The 16,057-nt window shown below is 41.2% G+C and overlaps 1 protein-coding gene across 3 annotated transcripts in view; it reads right to left on the bottom strand.

The window, feature by feature from the left end:
• RNF19A (ring finger protein 19A, RBR E3 ubiquitin protein ligase) overlaps window positions 1–15,551 on the bottom strand; it is a 60,727-nt gene extending 45,176 nt beyond the window's left edge. Inside the window, exons 1-2 of one of the 3 annotated variants that reach the window (XM_072852116.1) lie at window positions 15,425–15,500; window positions 10,320–10,456 (exon numbers count right to left, since the gene is read on the bottom strand). The gene's annotated coding sequence lies outside the window, so the exon portion shown is untranslated. Of the gene's footprint in view, window positions 1–9,245; window positions 9,330–10,319; window positions 10,457–15,424 lie in introns of those variants that run through there. The other 2 variants (XM_072852113.1, XM_072852115.1) reach the window with 2 other exon arrangements.
• Between the last annotated feature and the right edge of the window lie 506 nt (window positions 15,552–16,057).

Below are 16,057 nucleotides of genomic sequence, written 5' to 3'. Positions count from 1 at the left end.
CACAGGACATTTTAAGACAGCTGTCTAATTGCATATACAGCAGAAGAAGAGAACCAGGCTATAACCTCAACTAGATACCACAGTAATCACTTGAATTTTGACTTTGGACTAAAATATATTTTCCACTATAATCAAAACTAGTCTACAGGGGAAAAAAACCAAACCAAACTGCATCCTGACCAGGTACGGTTTTTGTCTTAATAATAAATTTCACAGCAAACTGACAACACATTTTTTTCTAATTTGTGAAGCATTATTAAACTTGTCATAAAATCCCCTTGGAGCATGCTGGATGTCTTTCAGCTGACGCTGGTATCTCTTTCAGTGACCTAATCCCAGGCCGCAAAGTTTTCACCGGCCACCTGCAGGGGTCAGAAAGGAACGCGTCTCCCCAGCCCAATGCATAACTTCTGTCCTTTCCCAGTCTGGGCTGGGGAAGGACTTGGATTTGGTTTGGTTTCAAAGGTGGAGGGGAAATTTGACCTCCTGTCAATCACGATATCGGCTACAAAAAAACCCCCCGCCCAACAAAACAACAAAAACCCAAAACACCCCACCAAAACAGCAGGACTATACTGATACTCTTCGTATTACTAAGATTTCTTAGATACCTGACCAGGTATGCACAGTTAAACCAGGTACCACACTTTGGCTCAGAGGTGAATTCCCTTCCTTTGTTTTCCTTTACAGCACGGGGTAAAATAACTCCCTGCTATTTCCATATTTCCCTCTGACTACATATAACATCTAAAGTAACCCACACTTTTTTATCAAAATAATTGAATTAAAGAAAAATATCTAATATTTTTGTAATAGCAATCCAATTATTAAAAAAATTATTTTAACTCTAAATCTTATTTTTCCTCATTATTTTAAATGCCTCAGAAATATATTAATTAGCTATAAACTAATTTGCAACCACAACTGGCAAGGGAGAAGACTTTTAACCTGATGCCTTGGATGTCAGATGCTCCAGTAATTCAAAGTTCTGCCTCTCAAAAAGAGTATTAGTATACAATTTTTGGTGAGGAACGCAAGCTCCCTCAAATCTAGAACAAGCTTGTTAAGACTGTTAAGCCAAACATAAAACCTTGAAGTTAAAATTTTATGGCCATATACATATACATTAGTATTTCAGTTTTCTAACAAATATTTTATTTGAAAAAAAAATCCTTCCCAAAATACCAAATATGGGATGGAAAGCAATGTACTTTTATTACAATGTAAGCATACTAATCTATTCTAACCTATAAACAAGCTTGTGAAGAAAAGCTTCCTCAAAAAAAAGAATTAAAGTAACTTTATTCTAATGAAACAAGGTACATTCTTATCTAGCTGTGACTGGGCTTTTTTTCCCAATAATTTAATGGGTTTGATGCTGTAACATTTAATAATATGCCCTGACTAAAAGCAAGAGGAAATCAGACCAATTACTGAGCTAGCGAGAGCATTTGGTATACAAAACATAGTGGTTGTATTCATACGTAATTCACACCCTGTCTGGCTTGTCAATAAGAATAAAATATTTCACTAATCAGGGACTTCGAAAATGTTTCTTTGAACCTATCAAAAAACCTGCTGGGAAGTAGAGCTGAACTGATAGAAGTCTTAGAAATTATGTTATTTCCAGGAGATTGCTCAAAGCACTATATAACAGGGCATAATATTAAAGAAGCACACTTTAATAAAAAGTTTTGATAACAGACCAAAGTAAACAAAAAAGCATCAAGTTTTTGAAAGTGCTAAACATACACTTAACACAGCAAGAGTACATACACTCAGCATCCTAAGAGGATGGCGGAAAGCCGTCCTTACACGTCAGATTTGCAGAAGAAATGAACTGCCAATGAAATCTAAATGAGATAGAATTTCAGGAGCGTTCAATACTGCAGTTATAATAAGAACAATGAAAACAAATGGCTGCCCAACACTTTTGAGCATTTGATCTGTATGCATATATGAGCTTATTTGAAGATCAAATATCTGCAGGCATCCTAATTAAGCAGCCTTCACCAGTAAAAACTATTATGTTTTAATTGTATTCCTTAAGTAATGTCCTGGTTAAGCACAGCATGAGAACAGATGCTATCTAGTCTATTTTTGGGATACTCTAGGTAAGGAGTCATTGAGGAAGAAAATACACTACCCTGCAGCATCACTGCGGAAAAATCTAGCTATATTGTCTCTCTCTTCTCATCCAGGGAGCTTACCTCCACAGAGAACTTTTCTTTTTACATCATCATAATAAAGATATGCAACAGATGATAACAAATCCAGTAAATCTTTTCCAACACTAATTCATAGACTCATAGAATCATTTAAGTTGGAAAAGACTCCCAAGATCATTGAGTCCAACTGTTAACCTAACACTACCAGTCCACCACTAAACCATGTCCCTAATGTAACCTAATTTAAGGTATCCTATCCTGATAATTCTTTTCCTATAAAAGACCCAAGATGAAAATCCCTGTAGATTTATACACATGGATTAAAAAAATGTAACAAGGTAAGGTATGTTTGGTTTTCATTCATTTGAGAAAGGAAAGTGAAGTTATTTCACTTTTGAAGGAAGTACTTTGAAGTCAGGAGCTTCACTGTTTATTTGAAACCATTTATTTCCTCCTACAGTTCCAAAGAAAAGTCGTTACACAAATACGTTAGAGGAAGCCAGTGTATAATTTCATTGAAAAGCTATTTAAGTTTCTTAAAAAGGAACTTTATGTCAGCACAGGAGATCTTTCAAACATTTCCTTAAGTTAAAGTTATGTTCTAGCGAGTAATATTTATCTTACTACTTTACAAAAGGAAAGCAACCACAGGGTATTATTCCACAGTACTAGCAAGCACTGCTTTGTGGCCCTAAGCACAAAATTAAATGATCACAGTGCCAGGAAAACACCAATGTCACTTCAAGACGTAAATACATGAAGAAAATTCTCAACATCACTACAATTAAATGGTAAAATACCTAGTTTAAAAAAAAAAAAAAGAAACTTTAAGCTAGACTGCAGAATTCCATAAGGTACTACACCATTTGTTTTCAATGTGCCCTCAGTTTTAGTTCAAACTTACTTCTTGTTTTATAAATCAGTTATCACTTAAGTTACAGTAATACCTGGAGTTCTTTAAGACTAATTAAGCATATATAACTTTAAGAAAGGTATTTCCACAGGAAAAAAACACATTTACAAAATTCTATTAATGTCCAGTTAGGCAGCTTGCAGGGTTTTTTTATTTTAATATAATTTCCTCCAACAATGCACAAAGCAACTTGATGTGGACAGAAACATGGCAGACAAGTTCTGCAGGAAGGTAGATAGATATGAAGTTATTTCCCTGCATCTTAAAATGTTGAATACTAAAGGGAATGCAATCCAATGTCCAGAGCAAGAGGCTCTGGTATAGAGGGACCCTATGCCCAGCAAGCTTCACTATGTAGTTTGCAAGCCCTACAGATGAAGCCCCTGCTGAGCTGGCTTAAATGGTTTAAATTAGTACAAGCAGTTGTCCATGCTGTGTCTGTTGTGGGTTAACCTACCCTGCAGCAGAAATTCAGAACAGGGCCACCTTGCCCTCTTCAGAGCGAGGTCAGACGTTCAGTTTAAACATCCTGTAAGATAGGCTTAAGCTACATCTCCTGATCTGAATGGAAGCAAAGGCATTCATTTCATTATATTGATGGCTGCAGGTTAGTAAACTCCAAGAGGAGGACATTAACAAATAGGAGGTGGTAACAGGTTTAACATTTTAAACCACTGTGGCAATTTGCTAAATTAACAGTGTCTTACGATAGCAGGTAAACTTCCAAAGTAGTTTGCTACACTATTCTGCGAGACTAACTCCCAAAAGGCAATCATCTACCAGACCTTCCTCTACAGGCCAGATACAAGCAGCACATAAAAGAGTACAGCAGTCCTACAAAAGGCAGCAGCAGTCTTAAAGCAAGGATGGATATAGCACCTCATGGTTAAACAGCAGATGCTATGGGGGAGGAGAATGTAAGCAGACAGTCAGATTAAGTGAAATTGGAAAAATATAAGCATGCTATTGAAAACAGAAACAAAAGTAATAAGAAGTTAAATGCATTATGACTCACCTTATTTTTACAGTTTAGTAAGTAATTTATTTCAAAAGACAATGATTTCTTGTTAAAAGAAAGGCTAGTAACTCTACTATTGCCTGACGCTTCCCACTAGAACATCTTATTTCCAAATCTGCATAGAATCTTCTCAAGCAAACTGGGCTGAAAAGTTATATACTAATATCTTCTTCCGCACTCTTATTTCAACAAAACTACTTAAGCCAATAACAAATCAAAACCACCCCCCCCCCCAAACACTTTATGAAGAAAATTATCTTGGAAAAGAAAATAAATCTAAAACTTGCAGTATCTTCTCTGGAAAGGTTTAGCACTAGCACACTTTGACGCTGGAATTTGAATTCTGACCTGTGTATCTAGGATGTACATGTTATCAGCCTTCCAGCAATGTGAATATAGCCATGCTTTCAAATTTTTGGGACTGGGGGAAGAAGAATATATGATTTTCAGCAAACACTATATATATTTTATCTGCTAAAATCTCTCTTGAACTTGATCCAGCCTGGAATCGAACAGAATCTTCCTTTCACTTCCAGGTGCACAATACGCTGGGTCAAAGTACCAGAAAATAAAGCTAGGAAGCTGATTTATCCTTTCCAAGATCCCACTACTAAGTAACAGCAATGTAAAAGATACTCTAACCAAATGTGGAGGGGGCAGGATTAAACTCACGGAGAGAAGGGGGCTCGGGGGGAAAGAGTAGATGAAAACAATAATGGATATAGCCCAAACTTGCTTAGACATGGTCCTGAGCAACCTGACCTAGGAGTAGCCCTGCTTTGAGCAGGGGCTGGACTCCATGCCCTCCAAAAGTCTCTTTCAACCCAAACCACTGTAATTCTAACAACAGTGGAAGTGGTAGCTGCCAGAAGGGCGACTGAAGTCTGCACCAAAACAGGAATAGGATGGTTGAACAGAGACTCCATCAGAGAGTGCCAGAGAGAAAAATCTAAGAAAAAAACAGGGATTGCAGAGTGAGGAGACCAACAGGAGTTGTTCAGGGAAGTAACGTGGGAACTCTAGCACAAGTAATAGAGACAATATATCTCATGAAAAACCCAGTGAGGCAGGAGAACTGACTGGCTGATCACAAACACAAGGAAAAAAAAAAAAGAGGAAAAGGAGCTAACAAGCACAGGGCAAAGATAACAGAGACTCTACAAAGAGTAGCTGAACTGGGAACAGAGGGAGGGAGCATCTCCAAATGGCAGGAGAGAAAGACGAAGACATCAGATTAGGTATTGAAAAGGGTATGAATTTAGATTGGCTAAGATACCTTCCTAACAAAAACTGTAACTGACTAAATGTGAATAGGATTTGGATAAAACACGGTTAACTATGCAGAAAGTAAAAGCTACATTGTTGGTGACAAATAAAAAAGGCAGCAAAAGCGGCTTGTACTATCAAAGCATGCCTTCCTCTAGTGCCCATCCTCCACAGTCCAAAGACATCCATAAAACCCTCTGCATAAGCACATGGATCATACTGTCTGGGGTTGATCCCTATAAAGCATGACAGAGTATTATTAGATACCACTAGCTCAAATGGCAGTGGTCTGCCTAGTGAGTAGCTTCCAAACCTGCTGATATGATTGCAATTATTATTTTTAACAGCTAGGAAACAGCACACAAACTACATTAGAAATAACTTCATCAAGTAAACAGAATTAAGCCCTGGAGTTTGGAAATGAGTGCTGAAGTACATTATGACAGTTTAACTGCATGGCTTTTATCCCTTCCTCCCATAGAATCTTTGCCAGGTCACACTTACCAGGTCACTACTCAGTACTTTGTTTGTTCTTACTCATCATGCCCCCTATCTAAAAAAAAAATTAAAAAGAAAAAGCATACTGCATATAATGCTACACTGAAAGCAGGAATTGATTTCCTCATAGGCCATTGCAGAGCACTGATATGTTAAATTAATATTGCTGAAACTGTCAAATACCATATTCATCCCACTGAAGTAGCATGGTTATTATCCCTATTAACAGACACAATATTAAAGCATATGATTAAGGATGGATTTATTTACCAGCCTCAGGTCCCTGATCTGAGATAACCTAAAAGAAATTAAGTTCTTGGGTATGTTACACAGCAAATTATGTTTAAAGATACCTGCAGTATCAATTGTGTACACACACCCCACTCCCCCCCGCCAAACCAAGAAATACCACTGATATTACATAGCCAGGATTCAGATGCCTTCATCAGGCAAGAAGAAAATCTTTTCAGTTTTCTGCTTTATTTGTATTGTTTCTCCAAACGTATTCAAAGGAAACAATTGCCCTAGAGACCAGGTTTATTGCTGTCCAACCTAGACGGACTCCCTAGTAGACAGGGCAAATCTATTCTGAGGAATGTTTCTGTGGGGAAGAAAAAGAAACCAAAACCCACCAATTATACAATAATTAAGGACTATAACTTAAAAAAGGTAGGCTCAAAAGGTAATCAAACTATGGTTGCTTCTTCAACCTTAATTCTGGCATTTCTTAACATTTGAGAATTTGACCTGAAACCTTAAAATTACAATAAACTGCACGCAATGGCAGAATCAATTTCACTTTATCGACACGTGCAACCCCTCACATTACAAAACCAGGGCAAATAAGTCATCCAATTGCTGCAGAAGCCATACCTACCTGATTCTGGTATTTCTAGTACACTCATTACGATGGTTTCTGAGAAACAAAGTTAAACTACCAGCATCTTTACAATAGGAAGACAAGAATTCTTGCATTCTACACACTATTAAAACCTGAGCCATTCTTCACCTACAAAATGCACTGTTTTGCAGAATGCCCATTAGAGAAGTTAAAGTTACTGCAAGTACATACGGAGTTAGACGGTATTTACTCAAAGCCATACTCCAGTCAACTACTTTGATGACTTGACAGTCATGTGATAATGAAGGTAAATCTAATAACCTCCTTTTTTTGAAGGAAATCAAATCACCAAAACAAGGTTTTATCTTCATCAACGATAATCCAAAACCACCCATATTCAGTTACTAGTCTGCAGTAATACTGTACAAACAAAGCACACATTTCAGAGAGCTGAACTTTAAAGGTGAATAGTTCCAACTTCAGGACTACATTTTACAGAGAGCTTCAGTACCTACATTGCTTTTTTTACAGATAAAAGCATCAATCTGCCAAGGCTTTCCATAAAGTGTTGTATTTTCGTTCACTCTACTGCCAACTGGCAGCTCCCTCCTTTCAAACTTCTAATTCGTTCTCTCACTGAATGACTTTAGCACAATAAAACTATTCTTCTGAGTACTCGGTAGAGGTGTGTTTTCATGCATTTCAGGAGGAACACCAACCATATCTAAATACATATTATTTATTATTTTTACTTTTAACCACCAGAGATGAACAAAAGCAAGTTTACAGAACATTTAAGAGAATCTGTCCCACAAATGCTGCATACTGTGGCTTTACATTAGTTGTGCATATGCCATTTTCCATATAATGGCTTTAAAAGGCATACAGTGCAAAGATCCCCACAGCTTGTGGGAGATAATTTACGTTAAAACTGTGACTTAGAAATTATTTGTTACCCTTAAAACAGAAAGGTAATATTGTGTGACCTTTGAGATAAGAAAAAGGGTATGATTATATAGCCCTAAAAAAAGACAGCAGTACCTCACACCTCAGAAACAAAACAGTAAAAAGCAACAATGAAATCAAAACCATGTCACTGTCTTCATATTTTACTCAAGCAACACTTCTTGGTCTAGATCCAGCCACGATTTTATGTTGATTAGGGCAGGGTGTAGGAGGTAGGAAGAAAGCATTTTCACTGCTTACTGTTTTACAGAAAAAGCTGAAGCATTGCTGGGCAGGACTAAACAGGATGCTTCTATTTCTTAATCCATTCCCCAGTAAACAACACCTCCTTGCAAAGCTTCAATTCAACGGCAAACGATAAGTTTATCTGGCACATCATATACCTTATCTACTAACTAAATTAACACTGAAAACAGGGGAGCTTGTTCTTCCTTTCCAGACAGGCAGGCAGGCAGCATGTAATCCTAATAATGTGAATTCTTGCAAGGCAGGATCTTTCTCTTTGTTTATCCTTGTTCTCTTTTCATTAGTTAGTTAATCCATTACCTAATTCATCTTGGAATCATCTTTAATTGTTAATAATGGAAAGACTCGGGACTCCTGTGCTGAGCTTACAGGGCTCTCTTCTATTCTTACCCTGGCTGAATTTCTGCCTGGTGTCAGGTCACAGAAGGCAAAGTCTACTTTTCTGCAGCTACGCACCACCACCACAAAGTCTGAAGAAAAGCATACTGCCACATAAAGGGAAAAAAAAGAGGCAACAGCAAATAGGAACAGGAAGGGGAAGAAAGAAAGGAGAAAAAAAGTAACTAGTCAGGTAGGAACTTAAGGAGGAAATACTTTTGGTCACTAGATACAAAAATCCCTCAGTCCAAATGGAGATGGCTTAAAACCATGGTGTTGTGAAATTAAGAGAAATAGCAAGCACAATAGCTTTGCAGGTTTCTTCTCCATGTTGTCCCACAGATAAACTTGCACTGACTGCCGAATCTTACCCTTCAGGAAAGCAACAGCCTGGCTTCAAAGGCTATAAGCACTAAAGATCCCTTTGCTTAAAAAGGACCTAGAAGTTTGATACCTCCATCTCTGACCCTGAGTAGAAGGGCCCCTGGTCTCCCAAGATGTATTTTTAGCACTGTCATATAAAGGAAAGCTTGACTCCTTTTTTTCAAAATGCAAAGTCAAACAAAAAGTAAGTATCAGATACAGCTTCACAGGTAAAATGAAACTGAGAAGGTAACTGCTCCTCTCAGGAAACTGTAGCAAGGTCTTTAACTCAGCAAAAAAGTAAGTAATTTTAAAGGCTTTATTCTGTTTATAATTGACTTAAGATAGAGGAACACAAAGTCAGAGCACCTCTATCAGGACACACAGTGGAGAAGTCTTGAAAAAAATTATTCCAGTACACATGCTAAAAATAAAGTCTTCAACCTTGAACACACTTCATCTTACAGCCACATTTCTTTGCATCGATCAACATATTAGATTGCTTATTATGGAAACACAAAAGGCAGATCCAAAGTAAGATACTTCCCAATGGCTGACCAGAAGAAATTGTTTCTCAGCAGGCTTCACCTTTGCCAGTTGGGTGATCTCACTACAGCCATTATTTATTCCCATCCAAATGTTCTTCCACTATTAGATGTCTGAGGGACAACTGGATGCTCCCTAGATAAAGCATTTTGATATGAAGGAAAAAAGCCAAACAGCATGTTGCAACACCAACTCTCTGTCAGCATCTTCACTTATTATATATATTAACTGAACATCTGTACAGGGAGTACTTGCTAAAACATTTACTGTCAAGGTACAATTAGATCTTGATACAAGGAAGAGCCGCAGCACTGAATACGGGCTGAGTATATGGCCCCCAATTTTCAGGTCATAAAAAGCCCAAAGCACTCATCAACTATCTAATTTAGACAGAATAAAAGCCTTTTATTTCCTAAAAAAGGTATAAATGTTTCTTCCCAAGACTGAGTTCTGAAAAATACTGCAGAAGATCTGCCAAAACATCCCTCCCCTTGTCCAGTTTCACTGAAACTCACTGCAACTTCTGTGCACCATGTACTTTCAGCAAAGGAAATGGATGAATGACACATCTAGGCATGGCACCACCAAGTGTCTTTTCCTCTGGAATGCAACCATTATGGTGCTAAGAAAGACTCTTATTTGTCTAAGAGCAGACAGTTAACAAGGTTATTTTATATAAATATTTAAAAATAAAAAGGTGCAGCAACACAAGTGCTGTGATGTCATAATATCCAAAACTCTAGCCAGGTAGCACTGTAAAATCCCCATGCCTCAACTAAAATTTTCAGTCCCACCAGAACCTCCACTGTTCAGTAGATCCCCCGAGGTGCAGGACCACTTCGCACTCCCTACAAACGATTTCTTAAAACATATATGAGGTAAATTTGTCTCACTGGAAGTCTTACACTGTGCACTAAGCAGTATAGCTGGAACTGTCTTACAGACTAAGCATTTTCAGATAAAAATAGAACTTGATTAACTTGATGTGGCTCCCAGAGTTTGGCTTTATGTGAAAAATCTGATCATTAACTGAGAAACTTAAAAGTGATACTTTTATTTATTAAGGATACGCAGCATCAGTGAAACACAACGAGAACAAAGCAACATGATTCTTACTGCAGATGGTTTCTCCAGAGCTGGTCCTCTTGCTGAAGCAGTTCTTCATTCACTAAATGGAACAACTGAAGTGGACAGCCAGGGGCTCCAATTTAGAATAAGAGCTCTAATCTGCCTTATGGGAGCAGCTAAAGGACCTATGGAAAAATGTTTGTTTAACAGTAATTTGTCTCAACTATAAATGGAAACAGAACAGAACTGACATGGTACCACAATGACAGTTTGTGCTGAACAATAACAGGATACTTGCATTAACAGAGTTGTGTTCTACTTAGGAAGCAAAAACAAGTGACCATACCAAATTGAATTGGTACAAACATTTATTTCTGCAAGATGCCCTTCAAATGTCTTGCTGAAGACATCATTAGGGGATATGCTGGCCTCTAAAGAGAGGAAGTTTTAATGCCTGAGGAAACACCTGTGTATATGTAACTTTTATTTAAGCTCATTTCATTAGGTCTCTTTGCTAAGTTGCTTTAGGTTAAAGGAACTCTTATATCAGCTTCCCAGACTGGTGCAGTATATCTAGATGTGAAGTGAACCTGTTGGAAACTTGCCCTTCAGAAAAGAAAAAGAAAAATTCTACAGCTATTCTCATCTTGTAAGTGGCAATTACAGTTGAAGTGTTCTGGCTACCTGTCCAACAAGATACCAATAGTCACCCAGCAGGTGACTGACCTTCAGTCCACAGTTTAAGAGTGGAAAAGCCTACAGTAATCTTTCAATTGCAGAAAAGTAACCTAAAAATGGAAGCACTTCTACTTTTTCTTACTCCATGGATAAACCTCAAGGTAGGGTTAATTATTCTTAGAAGTATGCCACGACTTCCATGAAAGTCAAGCAAAACAGTCGAGGCCCTCCTCACTTGCCTTAATGAGGAAAGACCTAAGGGTGGTATCACAAATGACATGTCACAACTCAGCTATGGGGCTTTTCTTCCTTCTCTGAATTCTACTTTGAAGACCTCAGACTATTCTAAAGCTCATATAAGCCATGCTCACAACAGGAAGAAAATTTCTAGTACAGCCCTGTAATATTCTAGTCCCCCATAACATTTACAGTTCTTTTTAGATATTCATTGCTTTGTTTTGGATCCTTGAGTCAGTACCTGCACTAAGAGAAAAAAATAAAAAACAAGCAACCCATGTCAGAGAAGGACCAGCAATCAAAACCAAGGTAAAACACAGTTCTGCAGTGCCTGAGAATTGCCAGAAATGTACATGAAACCACCAGAGATCACTGAAAAAAGAAGACTAAGCTGCCTTATGACTCAGACGAACAAAGTCTCTTCCACAAAGTCTCTTCTCATAAACTAAAAAATAAACTTACAAGAAAATCTGGGATAATGAGGTGAACTTAGTTTACAGAAGTTTAGAAGACATGTCAATCCATAAATATCAGCAATAGACCAAATACCTACTTATATAACAACTTATCACAAAGCGCTAAGAAATAGAATAAATAGAGTGCCTGAAGAAATCTTCTGAAGTAACCTTCAAGTGAATACTTAAGAGGGAAAACTGAAATTATACTCTGAATTCTACTCTTCAGTTCAAACTCACAGTTGCTTATTTGGACTTTTATTTCTTTCCAAGTTAAAGTAGAACACACAACATCTGAAATCTAATCTATTTATAACACAAAAAGGTTTCAATTTTTCCTTAAAGATTATTTCACTGAAGATTTAAAAAACAAACTACCAGAAATGAACTAACATTAGACTAAATCACGGATAAAACTTCCACTTCAGAGACTCAGAAATAAAGGAAGTCTCCTCTTGTGAAAATTAGGAACATTTTTTAAAAAGCCAACTGTTTTCAAGGTACTGATACAGCCTCTTCCATATTCTTCCTTTGGGGAAAAAAAACCTGTACACTGCAACACTAAAACATTAAAAACAACCAGTTCTCTAAGACTCAATGTAACCTTTCACCTTCTTGGTGGAAGTCTACCTCCAGGTGCAATTCAGATGCTTTTAGCAATATAAGATCCAACACCATTCTCAGTATCTTGAAGCTGTGTTACACACACCAATTTGTTCAGCTACACATCTTCCATCAGTTCACACAGAAGGAACAATGGAAACTTAGCTCTAAGTCAAACACAAAATGAGAAAAATCCGAAATCAACTTCTTTATGGATAAGCCAGTGTTAGAATGAATTTTATTAGTCCTTCAAAGAGCCTTTGCTGACCCTAAGAAAGAATCGGACTGACTCGCAAATCAGCTACAAACCAGAAATCACACTAAGAAGAGCAGAGCCTAAAACATGTATCCATCAACTCGTTCTAGTCAGGTATTAAAATTTATTCTACTAGGCTGGTATGTGGTATTTACATACAATTCAGAAAACAAATCACAAAGCTAATTATGGATGTCTGACCATGGGCCAGAGTAAATTGACCCCGTAATGGAGACCACAAGCTTGGCTAAAGGCCATCAGAGAATAGTGGTGCAGAACAGTATAGTTGTACTTCAGAGTTGAAAGACCTTTCTTAGCGCTTCCGAATCAGGATTCAGAAGTCCTGTGAAAAGATTTAGGCATCCCGCTTTGATTCCCTGGGAAGGGGGAAGGAAAACCTTGTGAGGAATACTTTAATAAGACTAAGTAAGGATCAAAAGGCCCAAGCAAAGAAAAAAAACCCAAACTGGACTGATTAGGAAGAACCACCTACCCACTGCACAAAATCAGTCTGAAGTTTTTGTCATGGGGAGTAGTAGCTAAATGCTGTAATTAATAATAGGGAAAAAAAAAAGTATACACATTTTCCATCACAAAAGGCTCTACCCAACTGCCAAAAGAATTCAAGGGCTTGTGTTCTTTCACAGGTTGATAATATTCACACAAAACAAGTTTTCCTAATGCATATATTAATGCTAACTGGGAATCCCATAGCTAAGGGAGTTTTAATGACTCATTTACTAATGGAGAAACCAGGATTTGTACACACTACGAAGGTAAACAAATACATCTGTCAAGCATCTTCTTTCCTCCTGAGCCTCAGCTAGCATAATTAATCAAAATCTGATGATTGCTCTACATAAGAAATGTGCCATTTCTCTGGTAGATTTAAGGGGAAGGGAAGAGAAGAAAACCACACATACACATTTCAACTCCCTCTTTTAGAAATTATGATCTGATATCCTCAAACTCAAAAATAGCTGACAACATAAACATAACAGCGAGAATTCAGCATTTTATAAATGCTGAGTTGTATAAAGCACAGTAGAAACTCGGCATACTTCAAGAAATACGCATACAGAAGAGTTACGCATATGTAAGCCTTTTACTGAACTCATTTTTAAGAGTAGCATTATTGCCATTATGCAAAAGTGAAACTTTCATTTTCTGGACCAAATAGGCCTAGTTCACATGGAATTAAAAAAAGGTGCTTTCTCAGCTTTCTGAAAGCTTTAAGTACAAGCATTTAAATGTTTACAGTTAAATAATGGTAAGATTTTTGAAATTGTTAAGTAATGTTACAACAGCCATCATTTCTAAGCATGCAAGTGAATTCTGTTAGCTGGGCAATTCAGAATTTATACTTCAGTTTGACCTGGATATTAAACTGAAAACCTTCTTTTCCAACTAACTTAGTAAAAAACATTTAATCAGATACTGAAATACGGTTCTTTGGCTGCCAAAAAAGGAATTATTAAAAAGAAATCCAAAACTTTGAAAGAAAAAATTGAATTTTTAAAAATGAGTTTATAATTAAGTTTTGCCTACAGAATTAAATCCTGTAAGATCCATTTCCCAAACAGCCCTTTGCTTTTTAAAAATAACGCTGTCCTTGATGACAATTGAGATAAAGCACTAATCAGTACCAATGCCCCCTACAGTATTTTAACAGAAACAAGGTTTGTGCCCCTCACAGGGAAACACAGGCACGTTTCCAATAAGCGACTACAAGGGCATGAAGGCTTCAAGTTTTGATTCTTCTGCTCAGCAACAACCGCATTCTACTACTGTCCCTTTGGCATATCCCCATAACTCCACTCCACTGCTATCCCTTTGGCAAAGCCCCATTTCTTTTCTGTCAGAGAGTACAGGATCAGGAGGGGAAAGGCAGAAGGACACCTCCCCTTTATCAACCACCACCTCTTCAGCTCACTTACACGCACGCTGGCGTTCAGACTGTTTGTTACCCATTTTTCCCTATCCTTCCAAGACGCGCCTGCAATAGTTGCTGTGTGTATAGCACGCTGCCAGGTGGAAAACTCCCAGCTCTGCAGGACCTGTGCAAGGAAAACACTCGGCAAGACGCTGGCTATCATCACTGCTTGTCCTCCCACCGCCTTTACAGCCGAGATGCAATATCCCTAGTCACTCGAAACCCCTCCACTCCTCCCATTAACCGGATCCGGGGTGGACAACAGAGCACAGAGCGGTAAACGAGAAACTCTCGGGGGAGAGGCGTGCGACCCCTGCCCCCCGGATCGTGCCGAAGGCCGGGGAGTTGCGTGCACCGCTCTCCCCGTGCCCTGCAAGTTCAAGTGCAAGAGTTTCCCGGGCCCGCCGGCGGCCCGATGCCGCTGCCGGGCGGCGGGAGCGAGACGCTCGCCGAGAGGCCCCCCGCGGCGCCGCGGCCCACCCGGGCGGGCGGAGGGCGGCTGCACCTCTCCGCGCAGCCCCGCCCGCCACGCCGAGGCCAAGCGAAACCCACCCGGCGGCACGCCGCTACCCCAGCCCCTCGGGCGGGAGGCGGCCCGGGCCGGCCGTGCCCCCCTCCTCCGCCACGGCTCAGGGCGGGACGGGCCCCTCGCTCCGCCCGGGGGGAGCCGAGGGGAGACAATGGGCACGATGACTTCACCCTCCAGCAATGTGAGGAGCAGCGGCGGCCACCGCCGACTTCCCCCCGGCCCCCGGGACACCCCTGGGCCGCGGCTCCCCCGACCGCAGCGGGGACCCACCCGGGCCCTCTCCTACTCGGGCTCGGGCCCCCGCCCAGAGGCGGCTCCGGCTCGAAGGCTCCGCTCCACCCCTCACCCTCCGCCACGCTCAGGGCGGCGGCTGCCGGCGGAGGCCCGAGGCGGGGGTCGCCCGGCGCCGCCGCCGGACCCCCCCCCGCGCCCCCTGCCCCGCCGCGGGCCCACCCCCGCTACCTGCGAGTCGGCGGGAGGAAGCGGCGCCGTTCCGCCCGCCCGGGCCCGGCCCCACGCAGGAAGCGTCTCCGTGTGTGTGAGGAGCGGAGGGGGCGGCGCTGCCGCGGGCGGGGCGGGGCCGGGCGGGGCGGGGCGGGCCGAGCCCGGCGGCGCGGGGCCGGGCGGGCCGGGCCCGGCTCTGCCCGCGGAGGAAAGGCGGCGCCCGGGCGGTTGGTTTCCGCGACGCGCTGAGCTCACGCGCACGGCGGTGCCGCCCCCTCGCCCTCCCCCGGCGGCCGTTGGGGCGGGGCGGCCCCGGCAGGCAGCGGGCGTCGTGCTCCCTTCGGGGCGCTGCCGCCCGCCTCGCCGCGCCGCCCGGCCGCGGGGGCGGTGGGAACCGCGGGCGCCTCGCCCTCTTCTCGCTCTGTGCCGCTCCTGGGCTCGGGGGTGGCCCGGCGCGGGGGGTGCTCGGCGCCGGCAGGGCGGGGGCGGCGTCCGCGCCCGCGCCCCGGTGGCGGTCAGCTCGCTGGGCCGGTGCGCGGGGACTGCGCAGCGCTGCCAACAGCAGCGGCAGCAACACAGAGTAATTATTTACTATTCCGTGGACTTCACACCCAGTGAAATGTAAAAGTGCAAGGCGAAGAATGAACTACT

Source organism: Ciconia boyciana, chromosome 2 (assembly GCF_034638445.1).
Source record: "Ciconia boyciana chromosome 2, ASM3463844v1, whole genome shotgun sequence".
Classification (NCBI taxonomy): domain Eukaryota; kingdom Metazoa; phylum Chordata; class Aves; order Ciconiiformes; family Ciconiidae; genus Ciconia; species Ciconia boyciana.
Note: the sequence above shows the minus strand (reverse complement) of the source record. Positions and strands in the feature narration are given on the sequence as shown.